The sequence below is a fragment of the Bubalus bubalis genome, chromosome 11 (assembly GCF_019923935.1).
Source record: "Bubalus bubalis isolate 160015118507 breed Murrah chromosome 11, NDDB_SH_1, whole genome shotgun sequence".
Lineage (NCBI taxonomy): Eukaryota > Metazoa > Chordata > Mammalia > Artiodactyla > Bovidae > Bubalus > Bubalus bubalis.
In genome coordinates, this window is record NC_059167.1 from 39,912,295 (window position 1) to 39,925,979 (window position 13,685).

At 36.9% G+C, this 13,685-nt stretch overlaps 1 pseudogene; it reads right to left on the reverse strand.

Moving 5' to 3' along the window:
* Positions 1 to 9,982: 9,982 nt before the first annotated feature.
* The window catches only part of LOC102389315, a 108,176-nt pseudogene continuing 104,473 nt past the window's right edge, over positions 9,983 to 13,685 (reverse strand).

A 13,685-nucleotide genomic window follows, 5' to 3' on the forward strand; every position in this document is an offset into this window, starting at 1 on the left:
TGTCAGAGCATAGGAAAAAGTAGCTGATAACAAAACAGTTAAGTATTTTTAACAAACTCTTAAATCTGTTTATGCTTCAGTATGACGGTTTAAAATCTCTAGAAGTGTCAGACATACAAGCTACATCAACTTGTTAGGTTTTTTTCCAAGGGCTTCTGTAATAGGTGCTCGAAAAGAAATGGTGACAGGGCAGGAGACCAGAAAGAATTCCCCTCAAAAGACACACAGAACGTCTGTGTAGGTTTTACAGTGGAATAGGGGAATCTGTAGAAGCCTTCAGATCTCTGGATCCTGTATGAAAATAAAGTGAGGATCAGCAGTCCCTAGAGAAAAGGCTATATACTATCCCACATGCTAGGCTTTTCTGTGCTATAAAGCAAATATTGGCTTACATTAAGTGAGAAGCAGGAGATTGACCCATACAGCAGACAGCTCTAACATAAGGCACAAGCCATCTGTCAATGAGAAAGAGAAAGGAAACACTTTCATATCTGGTCACTACCTGTGTGCTCAGTTGCTCAGTCACACCCAATTCTTTGCAAACCCATGGACTGTAGCCCACCAGGCTACTCTGTCCTTTGGGATTACCCCAGCAAGAATACTAGAGTGGGTTGTCATTTCCTTCTCCAGATGTTACTACCCTAATACCACATAAAAGTTGGCTGCCACTGGGGAAGGAGAAAAAAATCCTTTTGTTCTCCAGATGCTGCTACAATATTCATATAAAGTAGAATGCTACTGCCACTGATGGTAGTGAGGGAATCTCACTTGCACTCAACTTGTCCCTCACCACCAATAAAAGACAAAGTTAGACTGCCATGGGAATGGAGGCAAAGGGAAAGATAACCCATCCTTGTAAAAGTCACAAGTTGTCTACCATTAGAGGATGGGAAAAATTGAAAAAAAAATCTACCCCTGTGATTTTGTCTGCCTCACACACATAATGTCTGCTTAAGACTGCTGTTGTATTAGAACAGAGATATCTCCCTATATCAACCATTATCCTTTACCAAATCATAAGCAATAGCAGCCTGTGACAAAAGAAGGAACTAAAGCAGAGAGAGTGACTTTGTTATGAAAGCATGCAGGGCAGCACACAGGGCCTGCTGAAAGCTTAGGGTAGAGAAGAAATACTGGGGAAATCCTCTGAAACTCCAGCCCACAGACATGGGCAAGCTAAGACAGTTCACTACAAAAGAAATTTGAAGCCTTTGGTTCACTGAGGGCTTCCCTGGTGGCTCAGATGGTAAAGCGTCTGCCCGCAATGCAGGAGACCCGGGTTCGATTACTGGGTCAGGAAGATCCCCTGGAGAAGGAAATGGCAATCCACTCTAGCACTCTTGCCTGGAAAATCCCATGGACGGAGGAGCCTGATAGGCTACAGTCCATGGGGTCACAAAGAGTTGGACACGACTGAGCAACTTCACTTTCACTTTGACTTGGTTCACTGAAGGCAATCATAGAAACAAAAAATGTAAACCCAGTACAATTACTAACTAGATTGACTTTCAGTTCAGTCACTCAGTCGTGTCCGACTCTTTGCGACTCCATGAATTGCAGCACGCCAGGCCTCCCTGTCCATCACCAACTCCCGGAGTTCACCCAAACTCATGTGCATCGAGTCGGTGATGCCATCCAGCCATCTCATCCTCTGTCGTCCCCTTCTCCTCCTGCCCCCAATCCCTCCCAGCATCAGTTTTTCCAATGAGTCAACTCTTCACATGAGGTGGCCAAAGTACTGGAGTTTCAGCTTTAGCATCAGTCCTTCCAAAGAACACCCAGGGCTGATCTCCTTTAGAATGGACTAGTTGGATCTCCTTGCAGTCCAAGGGACTCTCAAGAGTCTTCTCCAACAACACAGTTCAAAAGCATCAATTCTTCGGCGCTCAGCCTTCTTCACAGTCCAACTCTCACATCCATACATGACCACAAGGAAAAACCATAGCCTTGACTAGATGGACCTTTGTTGGCAAAGTAATATCTCTGCTTTTGAATATACTATCTAGGGTGGTCATAACTTTCCTTCCAAGGAGTAAACATATTTTAATTTCATGGCTGCAATCACCATCTGCAGTGATTTTGGAGCCCAGAAAAATAAAATCTGACACTGTTTCCACTGTTTCCCCATCTATTTGCCATGAAGTGATGGGACCAGATGCATGATCTTAGTTTTCTGAATGTTGAGCTTTTAGCTACACACAAATGGCTTAACAGAAGTGTTATTTATGCCCATTACTGTGCATAAGTAATATATACTTCAGTTTCTATTGTTCTTTTATCACAATGTACATCATTTTTCAAGAATTATAAGACATACACAGACAAAAGAAGAAAGTCAAAAAGATGAACCAATTGTCAAGAATTAGAAGTTAACAGAACAAGGTCTGCATATGCCCAGATATAGAAACAATATTTAAATAAGCATAATTAATATGTAAAATGGCTTTGCTGGTGTCTCAGACGGTAAAGAATCCAATTGCAATACAGGAGACCCACGTTCAAATCCTGGGTTGAGAAGATCCCCTGGAGGAGGAAACAGCAACCCTACTCCAATATTCTTGCCTAGAGAATTTCATAGACAGAGGAGCCTGACGGGCTACAATCCATGGAGTCACATAGTTGGACATGACTGAGTGACTAACACTAACTAATATGTAAACTAATCTAGTGGAAAAACCAGACAATAAACATAATCAGAAATTTTAAATGGAGTTAAGAAACTATAAAAAAAAAAAAGATCAAATGTACATGTTAGAAATTTTTTAAAACATATCTGACCTGAAGAATTCCTCTGATGGTTTTATTAGCAGATTGGATATAGTAAAGAAAAAAAAATTGTACTTTAAGATAGTTTAATAGAAATGATCCCTATGAAACAAAGAGGGAAAACAATTTTTTTAAAAAAGTTAGCTAACAATAACGAAGAGAAAAATGCATTCAAAATCTGTGAGACAAAATAAAACATAATAAAATACCTATAACTGGAATCCTAGAGAACTGAAGAGAGAAACAGACAGACACAACAGGACATAAAAAATTATTTAAAGAAAAAGAGACCCATGGCCAGTAATTTTCCAATATTTTCATAAGACAATAGTATACAAATTGAAGAAGCACAATGGATCCTAGAGAGAATAAATTAAAATAAAATAAAGAACACTCTTAGGCATTTATTAGCTAAAAGGTGAGGATCCAAAGATAAATAGAAAATATTGAAGACTGCATAGGGTGAAACATTTCAATCAGAGGAACAAAATTAAAATTATAGCACGCCTCTCATCATACACTTTCCAAGTCATAGAAAATAAAATATCTTTAAAGTTCTAAAAGAAAATGTCAAACTAGAATCCTATATACAGCAAAAACATCTTTAAAAAGGGCATGATAAAGGACTTTCTCCTTTTTAGATAAACAATTGCTGAGAAAATTTATTGGGTTCAGTAGAACACTGAATCAGAAAGTAAGCTCATGTCAGTGACTCCATATCTTGCTTTAAAGTTTGACTTTATTTGGCAGGTTATAGGGAATCTCTGAATTACTTTTTACCTCAAAAAGCAGAGGTCCACCCTCCTACACTGTTGGTCAGAATGTAAACTGGTACAGGCACTGTGGAGAATAGTATGGAGGTTGCTTACAAAAACTAAAAATAGAGCTACCACATGATCCTGCAATCCTATACAAGGGCATATATCCCTAGGAAACAGAGGGATGGATGAATAAGCAGTACATATATACAATGGAATATTACTCAGTGATAAAATGAATAAAATACTGCCATTTGCAGTAACATGGATGATCCTAGAGATTGTCATATTGAGTAATAATGGACAAAGACATATCATATGATATCTCATATACGTAGAATCTAAAAAAGGGTACAAATGGAGTTATCTACAAAACAGAAGTAGAGTCACAAATATAGAAAACAAACAAAGTTACCAGGTAAGGGGAGAAGGAAGAGGGAAACTGAGAGATTGGGATTAAGATACACAAACTGCTGCTGCTACTGCTGCTAAATTGGGTCAGTCATGTCTGGCTCTGTGCGACCCCATAGATGGCAGCCCACCCAGGCTCCCCTGTCCCTGGGATTCTCCAGGCAAGAACACTGGAGTGGGTTGCCATTTCCTTCTCCAATGCATGAAAGTGAAAAGTGAAAGTCAAGTCGCTCAGTCGTGTCTGACTCTTAACGACCCCACGGACTGCAGCCTACCAGGCTCCTCCATCCATGGGATTTCCCAGACAAGAGTACTGGAGTGGGGTGCCATTGCCTTCTCCAAGATACATAAACTACTATATATAAAATAGATAACTAAAACAAGAAAATAGATAACTAATAAGGACCTACAGGTCACTCTACTCAATACTCTAATGGTCTATATGGGAAAATAATCTAAAAAAGAGTGGATATATGTATAACTGATTCACTTTGCTATACACCTGAAGCTAATACAACACTGTAAATCAACTATACTCCAATAAAAAGGTAAATAAAATCTTTATAGATATGAATTTATTCCTAAAAATAGTTCTATGAGGCAGATGCTATTACTCCTGCATGTAGAAGACATGAGCAAGGCCCTAAGACATTAAGACAGATGATGGTGAACTGGGAGGCCTAGGCACTCTGGCTCTTTGTCTTATCCCAGTGCCTTCTGTCTCCCTCACCACAGATGCACTTCCCAGTCTTTGCCACCCTGCTGGGACCCTGGAAAGCTGACTTGGGAGTATGGACTCCAGTGAAGATGTCTCTTTCCCTCCAGCTTCTGGTTATGTTCAACCAATAAAGAGAGTGGAGGAGAGGGATACGTGCATATTTATTCCTCTGGCTTCCTCCTTGTAAGGTGGCTGCTGGCATCAGGCTTTCCTCCATCTAAGATTACTTCTATTAGGTGACATATCCTCTCTGAGTTCTGGTAACTATTGCCCTGACCTCATTACTCTGGAATTTCTAGGTATAACACTTGTTCTTTAAAAGATAATGCACCTAGAGTGCTTACACACACTTCAGATTGAGTGTCTTCTTAAATTTTGTGCCTTCAGTCCCTAGCTCCATCCCTGGTCACTCACTATCTAGCATTCCATCTGTTTTTTGCTGAGACATTGACCAGTACATGTTCTAACCATGATCTACTGATCTATTCTGCCTCCTAAAATGCTCAGAAAGAGTAAGTTAAATGGCCTTGCCAAATGATGACCATGGGGTCAAGGCTAAGAGACTCAATTTAGAAGCAACACATTTTTAAATAAAATAATAAGAAAAAAAAGAAGCATTTGCCAAGTTGATTTCCATGACAAAATTACCTGTCTATTCTGGAATGATTTGAAAACCATTGTGCCTCTTTCCTTGTGTGTTTTTTGAACATTACCATTGGATTCAGAGCTTTTAGCAGCATAGGCATCATCACTGACAATTATTTACACCACTTATAAAAACTTCCATGTCCATTGAAATTATCTTGGAGTTTGTAACATGCTGATCATCAAGCAAATTGCATACAGATTCTACCTCAGTAGCTCTGAGGTGGGATCCTGAATCAATATTTTAATAGGCATTCCAGATGATGCTGATGCACAAGATCCATGGATTACACTTAGAGATACAACTAGGCTATTACTCTACTGATGGTTCATAGGATTGGCATATCTTTTGCTCATTCCATAATATTTTACTTTCTCAATTATCCATACCATCACCAGGTGCAATTAGGTTCTGTTGATAGAAGCAATGGAAATGTTAACTGTGGTGGCCAGAAGACAGGCATATTCTGGAGTGTAGTGGAAAGTCTCACCTCCAATGGAGCATAAAACAAAATAAAACAATAACAAAAACAATATACAGTATTAGTGAATAACAAAGACTTATGAGTAAAGATTCAAAATAAAGATTCATAATAAAGATACTTTATTAAGTGATAGAATTAAGGTGCTATGACAGTTTAGTGGATCAATCTATTTTTAGGTAGACTGCCTTTATACTGGCACATTAATCTTATTTCATGGGCCTATACAAATCTTAATCTTATTTCATGGACCTATACAAATTTGTCAAGTTCACTCTGGGTATATTACTTGTTTAGTTGCTAAGATGTATCTGACTCTTTTGCGACTCCATGGACTGTAGCTCACCAGGCTTCTCTGTCCATGGGACTTTCCAGGCAAGAACACTGAAGTAGATTGCCCTTTCCTTCTCCAGGGGATCTTCCAGACCCAGGGATTGAACAGGCATTGCAGGCAGAATCTTTACCGCTGCATCACTGGGGAAGTCCATGGTATCTTACTAGTGGTATCTTACTAAACAAAGTTAGACAGATCTTTAAAAGCACCAAATTTCTCTCCTCAAGTTTCAGTAATTTATGAAGATGATAGAGATGAGAATAAACGCTATGAAACATATGACATAAAATGATTATTCCTCCTTTATATACTCTTTTCCAATCACATTCATTATAATGACATTTATCATCTACTTAACTTAAAATAGTTCCTATACTTCAGTGAAAAAATTAAAATAAAATAAAACATTTCCTTTCTTTCAATACATACTTTTCATAAATAATATATATGAGTGAACTTGAGTATAAATTCCTTTGTTTTGAATGATAATGTGCATGTTTTGATAACTTTTGCTAAATAATACAGCATTAACTGTCCTAGAGGCTCTCTCTTGTAGTTGTTTTCTATTTTGCATGAGGAAATTTGCAAGCTGAATGCTACATTAACATATTCATTTAATGAGGCCATGAGATGACATGTAAAACACTGTCCCTTCCCTACCAAATATTTAAATAGAAAAAAAATATTCAAATTGTAACTTTCAAGTTTTCTGTCAAATGACATCATGCAGCAATTTAAGAGTAGATTTGGTGAAGCAATAATGCAACTTCGTCATCTCACTTCTCTCAGTATAAGCAAACCAGCTTCTGTTGCTAAAAGTTTTGAATGATTCTAATTTTTTTAGTAAAGATAAAAACAGTGAAATTATGATGTTTTAAATCTACAAAGCAAATAATGTCCATCTTGGAGAGCCCTGTTCTGTATCACCTGACTTTCAGAAACAAGTATTTCATAAAAACACCATTTATTTTTGTTTTAATTTACAATTATTGAAATTTTAATAAGGATTTTGCAGCAATATCAGCTATCACATAATGCCAGGAAGGAATTATAACTTTATTGCAGCCCACACTGACAGCCAACTCATAAAAATGAATGACATTCTATATCATAACATCTCATAGGCTGTTCAGAATGTTAATAGCTTACTTCATCTTTCTTTAGCATAATGAGGCAGACAGTGTAACAATACTCAATGTGAAAATGAAGATTAAGAAAATCTGAATTAAGGTAGGAAAGTAACATTTAACACAATTCAGACAACATTCAGATTAAAAGTTTCAATTAAAACACTGTTAGCAAGCTTTTTATCACAAAAGCAAAGCTTTGTCACCCAAGACCAATCACTATTTTGAAGACTATTTATTTATCTGTAGACACAGTTAACTCTTCTATTCTTCTATTTTTCATTCAACTTCTATTTATAAAATGTTACAAAGTTTCTACCAGCACTGCAGAATTCTTTGACTCAGATGGAACTATAAAAGGTCACTGAATTAAAATAATTGCAAAAGAACCTTATGGACACATAACTGAAATAATACTTATCTCTATTTAAACCATTCATTAATCCAATAGCCTTAAACTTCCACACATTTTTAAATTCTATAGCTTACCTTTGGATTGAGATAAATCCAAAGACAGATGAGGGTACGTGAGTTTTTCCTTAAATGTATCTATGATTTATTAATATAAATTTCATATAAATACAAAAATGTATTATATAATAATATACTATAATATATGATTTATCTGCCTTCTCCAGTGGCTTAGAAGGTAAAGTACCTGCCTGCAAAGAGAAGGCACAGATTTGATCCCTGGGTCAGGAAGATCCCCTGGAGGAGAACATGGCTACCCACTCCAATATTCTTTCCAGGAAAATCCCATGCACAGAGGAGCCTCATGGGTTATGGTCAGGCATGACTGAAGTGACTAAGCACATATAATTTATAAATATAAATTTCATATAAATACAAAAATATATTCCATAATAATACATTATGATATTATCTATATATTTTTTCCAGTTCCATGTTTATGGGATTAAAAATGCAATAACCATGAATAAATACAACAAAGTGAGATACTTCTAGTAGCATATAAAACTTAAAACTGGTTGTCCCTCTTTGTAAAACTATGCAGCAATACAAAAATTGAGTATTTTTCAATCTCTTTAAGGAACTTTGTATAGAATTGAGAAATTTATTTTTTGTCATCTTTCTATGCACTACACAGAATTTTTTAGTTAGCTGGCTTGCCCAAACTGCTGAAATAAAATGGGCAGAGAAAGCAGTCAAGGTTAGCCACAGATGGGGAACAACGGGGTTTTCATTCTGAAGCTGAATACAAATGGGGGAAAGTAAAAGTGATTAGAGGGGCTTCCCAGGTGGTGCTAGTGGTAAAGAACCTGCCTGCCAATGCAGGAGACAAAAACGATACCAGTCCGAACCCTGGGTCAGGAAGATCCTCTGGAGGAGGGCATGGCAACCCACCCTGGTATTCTTGCCCAGAAAATCCCCATGGACAGAGGAGCTCGGCTGACTACAGTTCACAAGGTTGCACAGAGTCGGACACATCTGAAGCGACTAAGCACACAAAAGTGATTAGGGACAAATTAACTGTGCCTAATAGACTTCTACAACCACTATTATAATAAGAGAATGATAATGTGTCATTTTTGAGAGTCGTCATACTTCTTGTGTGGATTATTTATGATGTAAGAAGAAACTAAAATACTAGAAAACACAATGTTATTTCACGCTTTAAAACAACTAAGATTTATTATCATGAAATTAAATTTGTTCCTCATTTTTCAAGGTGTTAGAATAGTGTCAATTCCCTTTAATGAGTGCTATGTCATCATTAGCGATTTGATATTTTCTAAAAACTTGTCTATTTAGTAACATTACTTAATTCAGAGGAGTGCAGAATTTCTTGACCATACCAGCTAAACATTTTTAAAAATTTTGTAACTTATGCTAACTGCACATTTGTTTTCATATATTATCTAATTGTAAGAAATCTTAAAAAAAAAGTTTTCATCTTCATTCAATGCTTCAGTTACCATGAACTCTTATGGATAATTAAAATTCTTCTGATGGTACAATTATACAGCTACTTTGAAACAGATTTAATGACTTGTTGAAATCTTTGAATTTATCACATTATGTTAATTTTTCTTGGAAAATCTCCCTATATCCTTCAATTGTATTTAATATTTGTTCTATTAATGCATTATAAATTCTTTTATCTGTGACATCTGACTATGAATAAAGGGAATACTTGCTTCCATTCTCTTTCATTTTCATTATCAACCTAGCTTCATATACTATGACACAAACTGTATTTTGGATCCTAACCTTAGAAAATCAAAGTTTGTCCTTCCTTTTAGAAATGGTGACCTCTAAACTTTATCCTTTTACACAATATGTTTTTGTTTTTGTTTTTTTATGTTCCAAATATGATGGGTTTATTTTATTTTATTCCAATGCAAAACCAAAGATTCCACTATAGTACAGAGGCAAATACATTACAAGGTCATAAAAAAGTGGTGTATGACATGTAGGACGTGATGGACAACTGCAGGGTTGGGTCAACTCCTTTCTAACATGACACTACACTATTGCTGAGGAAGAAGTTTAAAATAACACTGCAGAACTGAACTGAAATGCAGCAGGAACATGACAACTTCTAGACATTCCTTCAAGTACCTCCCTTAGGATGGACTTATTAGGTAGGCCTCAGTGTGGAGAGGATTACAATTCTTCAGAATAATAAAAAGTTCGCACTATTGAAATTTCACAGAAGAATTTTAAGGTCAAAATATAGTGGGTTCATTTCTCTTCATCTCTAGGGACATGCTGATGCTTTACTTAAAACCTAGTTCAAATCCCAGCCCTAACTTGTGGCCTCCTGCATTGATATTCTTTCTATTAATTAGAGCTGACAGGGTGAGTTTCACTCTGGGTCAAAGGGTCTGAGTATAACCCAATTCAATCAGACTGATACTATTTACTTTATCAGATAGAGAAGTTCTATATCCAGGTTGTACTTAGCAGGGATGCCTTAAAGGCTGTCATCACTGCTGATCGTCCACATTAGGTTTACTGATGTTTCCATCGTCTCGTTCATCTTTTGGTAGATGGACCCTCCAAATTCAGTGCCATTGTTCATGTGAGTGTGCAGCTGGAAGTCTGTGGCCTCGTAACCCAGTGGAAAATTATTCTGTGACAGTTTGGATTTGGCTGTGTCAAAATTCATCTGATAGCCTGCAAACCAACCTTCAAAGGCCAGCATAGCCCAATCATAGATGGTTGGTCTAGAAAAATCTATATCAATGCTACTGTCAAGACTGAAACAATCCTGTTTATATGAGGCCTTTAATTTTCCACTCTTCTTTTCTTTTCTTGATACCATTTTTAGTACAAAAATGGTATCAAGAGTCAGTTTCAACCCTTCAGCCAACTTATTCTCCAAAGAGATTTCTCTTCCAAGAGTACTGTCTGTGTACCACCTTGGGTGAGGGTCAGCCCACAGTTACAGACTTTGTATTTGACCTCTAGGTTGCCCTCCCTATATTGGTATAAACATGACCAGAAGTAGAAAATTCCACTCCACTACATAACTTGGTTCTCAGATCTATCTGACCATGCCAAACGCATATCCTTTGTTGAAGACATCCTTGGCAGCCTTTCCTAGGTCACAGTAAGTCAGTGTTACACATATCTCCAATCAGAGGGCCTGACAGTAAGTTTTAAGTGATATCTACCCGGGTGGCTCAGGGTTAAAGAATCTGCCTGCCAATGCAGGAGACACAGTTTCAGCCCCTAAGTCAAGAAAATCCCCTGGTGAAGGAAATGGCAAACCACTCCAGTATTTTTGCCTGGGAAATCCCATGGATGGACAGAGTAGTTTTGAGGGCTATGGTCCATGGGATCACAAAAGAGTCAGACACGACTTAGTGACTAAACAACAACAACTATCGTTAAAGAACATAATTTAGCTGTTCACTCTCACAAGGACAAAGACAACATATACTTTCCAAAGAATTAAAATGAAGAGAGACCTCAGCTTCCTTTGCTGGCCCTAGTCCTCCTTGCTGATACCTGGATAAGTAACTTGATATTTTAGAACATCATCTTATCTCACACATAACATGGGCATATCTTTTTTGTCTTACCTTGGTAAATAAGTAGGCTAGATTGAGCTATGTTTCCCTCCTTTCTTACCAAATTTGAGCAGTTTTAAACATTGCTAAATTTCCAAAGAGTAACATAATTTTCAAAAATGATGTGGATCAAATCAAGGACGGAAGGTGCAAAGAAGGGGCAGGGCAACCACTAAAATAAACAGTCCAGAAATAATGAGTTAGATGTCGAGTGCGGCCCAGGGAGGCACACACTGTAGTGTAGTGGCTAAAGAAAGAATTTGAGAGTCATTTGGACATCGTGGCTTTTGGCATATTATCGCTTACCTCTTTGTGTGTGGTTTTGTTTTGTTTTGATAAATAAAACACGGATAATAAAACCTGCCTCTGAATGTGCATATAAGAATTAAATAAAATCATGGAGGTGAAGCATTTGGCACAGTACCTAGCAAATAACTATTTGTATTTCTACGTACTAGCCTTCATTCATTTGAGACTTAATGGCAAGATGGCATGAAACAAAACCAACAGTTGCAGTATAACCCAAAAGTGATCTTTCTGTTTCAGAATATTTTAGTAAAGTTTCCCACCATATTTGAGAGACTTCATTTATGCAAAATTCAAGCAGCTCATCTAAGAAACAGCTCAAACCTTGTGAAAAATGCATCTTTCTGGAAGAAACTGAAGATGATGAATGTAAAACTGTCTAGATGTACAAATCTAGATGTGCAGTTTTCTGATACAGCTGTAGAATTAATCTAATAAGATAACATTATAAATCACTGCAAATGTACACGGTGTAGTTTCTAAAACTTAAATTGACATTCTTGTCTGACTTGTGAAAATTATGTAATATGGCTTAAGCTGTGTCAAGTAAATGCTTCTGGTGGAGTAGGGAATAGAAAGATGTAAATCAAATCTATCTGACTAATGATTCAAATAAAGGTATAAGATTTAATTTGAATCTCATTGATCCCAACTCTAGTCAATTTTGGATTAGCTGTGAGTGAAGATGAATAAGGCAAACAATTCAAATAATTTAGGAACTGATGTAGTAAATGATGTTATGTCAGTCAAAGAACCTGCAGCCTCTTACTCTCTGAAAAGAGACTGGCTACTCACTAGAAGTCATAAACTAACTTAAGTGGTATTCATGAGATATATCAATAGGTAATGACAAAAGAGATTTATCATTTGGATGACCAAGTCATAGACAGTATTGTGGAAAGAAGATAGCTTGGTTAGCTTATGAAGTAAAAATGAAAAGGGAAAAAAAAAAAAGACCAAAGAACTCATAGGTACATCATCTGAACAAAACTTTCTGGCAGTACTCTGGCTGGCTGAACTCATTGGCATGGGATCCAACCCAAATTCAGTCTGAATCTTTACACAGCCACTTATTAGCCATGCTATCTATAGTAAGTCACTTAACATCTCTGAGTCTCTAGCTTTGTCATCAATAAGAATAATAACACTTCATCTGCATTGTTTTAAAAAGGACTACAGATAAAATATGCAAAGCATATTAGCAAAACAGTAAGTACTTCATAAATGGTAGCTATTCTTATAAACTGATAATATGATGATTACCCCTTGCTACAAATTGCCCAATTTTGAGAGCCCTTAAGATTATTTTCTCTTGGGAGGCTGCCCTTTATGTTTAACTGGATTGCACTTATGTATAAATGAATGAAAATAGAAAATAAAGTAATTTGAATTTCTAGAACCTTGTATTCTACTGCTAATGCCAACCCCCACTCTGGTTGATACTTAGAAAAGATAGGAAGCTTATGCAGAAAACATCACCTTTATTCTAATCAAGCCTGGTCAAGAATGGAGAAACCAAACTTCATTGGTTATCTTCTACAAAATTAAATGAAAATAATTATATATGGCAAGCTTGTAATTATATAATGTGCTAAGTTGCTTCAGTCATTTCCAACTCTTTGAGACCAGTGGACTGCAGCCTGCCAGGTAGCTCTATCCATGGGATTCACCAGGGAAGAACACTGGAGTGAGCTGCCATTTCTTTCTCGAGTTACAAAACAAGGTCATATTATTTGTTAGTCCTGAAATTACAGTAATTCAAAATTGCATCTCAGTATTCTGTAGCAATTTCTTCATTAGTCTTACTTCCCCAAATAGTTTCTAGATTTCTCAGAGTAGGCGTATACATTTCACTTCACCTGAAGCACCAGGTGAACTACCTATTGCACAAGGACATATTCTCTCCCAACTGCCCTTATTCCAAGGGCAATACCCACAGAGCTCAGAGAGGAAAACACCTCATGGCCAAAACCCCAGTTCATCTCTCCAGCCCTCCTTTCTTGTCTCCTCTCACAAGAAAGATCTATACTCAGTATTTCTAAAGCTCTCAGAGGATACCCATCTCCACATCTTAAGGCGAACCTACTTGATGAATAAC